Source organism: Lactuca sativa, chromosome 8 (assembly GCF_002870075.4).
Source record: "Lactuca sativa cultivar Salinas chromosome 8, Lsat_Salinas_v11, whole genome shotgun sequence".
In the NCBI taxonomy this organism is placed as follows: Eukaryota; Viridiplantae; Streptophyta; class Magnoliopsida; order Asterales; family Asteraceae; genus Lactuca; species Lactuca sativa.
In genome coordinates, this window is record NC_056630.2 from 89323767 (window position 1) to 89327122 (window position 3356).

Consider the following 3356-nt stretch of genomic DNA (forward strand, 5'->3'; position numbering starts at 1 on the left):
CGAGTTGGCTGATTACTCCTCCGAGTACTCGCTACTCCCCCCTTCCCGAGGCGAGTTACATAATCCCGAGTACTCCCCGATCAGCCCCTTACGAACTGAGTAGTGTTGTTAAATTCGGTCAACTCGGTGATTAATATGTATAATATACTTAATGATTTAATATTTAACACGCACACATGTGATTATTACTACAAATATATCTTAAATTTTCAGTAATTATTCACGAAGTGAGACCATTATGTGTTTTTCATTTTTTGTGTATTCACATGTATCCAATTTAGTTATATATTTCAATCAACTTATGATTTTATCTTATGATTTTGACATATATAATTTCCCTAAAAATATTTCTACATAAATTTCCAAATCCGAGTACTCCCCGAGTACTCGCTACTCGGTAGTCGGCTGAACAGGTACCAAGTAACGAGTTCTACAACCTTGGCTGGGATACCTGTCTTCCATTGGCCGAGTTCTCCTACAACAACAGCTATCGCGCGAGTATCAATCGATCTCCCTTAGAGATGTTGTACGGGAGGAAGTGCAGGACCCCGATATGCTATGGTGAGGTTGGACAAAGGGTCATAGGGAGTACCTAAGTGGTACTCAAGACGACAGAGACAATCCAGCAGGTCCGGAGCAGGCTTCAGACTGCTCGGAGTCAGCAGAAAAGTTATGCCGACAAGCGTCTTTCGGACCTGAAATTCCAGGTCGGGGATATGGTTCTCCTGAAGGTGTCACCTTGGAAAGGTGTCATCCAATTTAGGAAGTGGGGCAAGCTGGGCCACAAATACATTGGTCCTTTCAGAGTTGCAGCCCGGGTGGGCAAGGTGGTGTATAGGCTGGATCTGCCAGCCAAGCTTAGCCAGATTCACAATACTTTCCACATCTCCTAGCTACGGAAGTGCCTAGTATACGACTCTACGTTGGTGCCTCTCGGGATATTCAGGTGGATGACAGCCTGAACTACATCGAGCGAGCAATAGCCATTCTCGATAGGAAGACGAAGGCGCTGAGGAACAAGGAGGTAGAGTTGATGAAGGTGCAGTGGTAGCACCGCAAGGTTTCGGAATGGATGTGGGAGATGGAGGACGAGATGAGGGAGCACTACCCTGAGTTATTTTCAGCAGTAGCAACGGACTTCGAGGACGAAGTCTAATTCAAGTGGGGGAGATTTGTAACATCCAGGATTTGCAGGTATTAATATTATTTATTTTATTATATAATGGGATGTTGTTGGTTTGGGTCAGTATAGTTGGGCCTTAAGTTTTGGGATGAGAAAGGTAGTAGGCGGGGCGTACCATGCCTGGTACGCACAGCGTACTCAAGAGGTTGGGGCAGGTAGGCCATACATGTACGCCCAACGTACCAAAGGGTACGAACGTAGGTTATAAAACCCTAACTTTTAGGGTTTGATCCCTATATAAAGGAACTTATGCCTCTGGTCCAGCCTCCCTCTCACCTTTATACAGCCTCCACGAAAACCCTAACCCCCTTTTGTGTCTTTCTGATTTGGAAGCCATTTGATTGTACTTTGGTGTAGTTTTGGTGCTTTAGAAGAGAAAGAAGCTTCAAGAAAGAGCAATGATCCACCAGGAGCTTGTAGATACAGGATATTGGCATCATTTCTTATTCTTTTGAGGTATCAAGTTCAAAACATGGCCATTGTATGCTTAGATTTGTTTATGGGGGTGTTTAAGGTCACTTTTGGAATCCATTGTTGAGGCTTCTTGCATCTTAATGATTTCAGACCATAATAGTTGTCCTTTGGGGCTCTTAGAGGCACTAAGAGTCATAAAAATCGGACCTTAATGGTTAATCCACAACCATGCAAGTGTTAGATAGTCTTAAAGCTTGTTGAAAGGACCAAAATCATGTTTTAACCCCATCCATGCATGCAAGCACATAAAGTTTGTGACTTTATGGTTTAGGAGGTCTTAAAGGACCTGGATCTACATTTTGGACATAAAGACTTAATGGATTAAGTCACAAATGATGTACCAAGGAAGTTGGCCAATACGCTAAGCGTACACCCTGGTACGCTACGCGTACTGGGTCAACTTCCGATTTGCGGTCAAGACCACCGTACACTGGGCGTACGTGCCAAGTACGTCGCATGTATGCATGCAAAGTGGCTACTATGGACTTTTTGGGCCTTAGAGGGTTGGGCCTGGACTATTGGGCCCCATGGGCCACTGTGGGGTATAGTCAGGCCCAGCCCAATACATGGGCGAGATGGGCTAAGGCCTAGGGCAGCAAATATTATAGGGCATCACTTTAATCTGGTAAGTAATAGTATATAACACTAGTTTGGCCCAAACAATTCAACCCATTACACTAATTTTCTCGACACAAACGTGAGATGGAACTGGAGGCGAGGCGGGAGCAGGAGCGTGAAATAATTGAAGCCGCCTAAAACCTAGGGAGCTGTAATCAACATTTACGTTGGTTGATTATAAATCGACGCCTAGAAAACTAACGATGTAGAATATTGAAGTGTCGAATGTCTAAATCGACCGAATCCCAATTTCTAAATCTGATTTCTTCTACTCTTCTATTTCTAATTCCCATTTGGCGATTCATGTGGGTTGAAGACGTACTAAGATTGTCAATCGTCTATTTCTGGAACCCAATTCTGATTTCACCTATTCTCCTCTGTTTTTATCGCTAGTCTGATTCGGTATTTTGGTGATTCCCGATTTGTATGAGTTGGAGTTTGAACTGTTAAGATAAGGAGGTATTTCGGTAATTTTCTGTTCAAAATATGCATCTTTCATTTCATATTTATTTGTTTTTGTTACATTAGTTTCATGAGTTTGCTTCGTCTCTGTTTGTTGGGTTTTTTTTTGGTAGTTTGCTTAAGAGGAGTTCGAATATGTACTGAATTGTTTAATTCAAAATCAGGAATTCACAGTTTTGGTTTCTCAGCTAAGTAGTTACATATGATGATTTAATGATATTCGTTTGATATTTGGATTTATTAATTTGTTGAAAAAATATGTATTATTGTTTGTTTTGCAGATATTATCGATTCTTTCGGCATAAAATGTTTTTTAATTGTGGATCTCATTCTAATATGTTATACTCTAGTTTTGTCTAGGAAGTGGGAATTGCAATTGGAAGCACTCAAGGTTAATCCAGGATCCCTAATCACCAACCGAAAATAGATTTGTACTTGGAAATTGGAGATTTGCACTTGGCAGACGATTTTTTTTGTTATTTGCTTCAACGTTTCTTTTGCTTATGAAATTTGCTAATACTTATTATGTTTTAGTTTTTGTATTTTTTAATGAGACTAGACTGTTTAGTATCTAATACAATCATTTTTAATATTGTGTATACTTTTTTTTCCCTACAAA

The 3356-nt window shown here is 40.9% G+C and overlaps 1 long non-coding RNA gene across 2 annotated transcripts; it reads left to right on the forward strand.

The window, feature by feature from the left end:
- Nucleotides 1–2271: 2271 nt before the first annotated feature.
- Nucleotides 2272–3356, forward strand: LOC111887405 (uncharacterized). 2 transcript variants are annotated; one of them, XR_006186197.2, is made up of 2 exons: nucleotides 2272–2742; nucleotides 2851–3356. It is a non-coding gene; the product is annotated as an uncharacterized LOC111887405 (long non-coding RNA). The 2 variants fall into 2 exon arrangements; XR_006186198.2 differs by having other exon boundaries at nucleotides 2272–2734.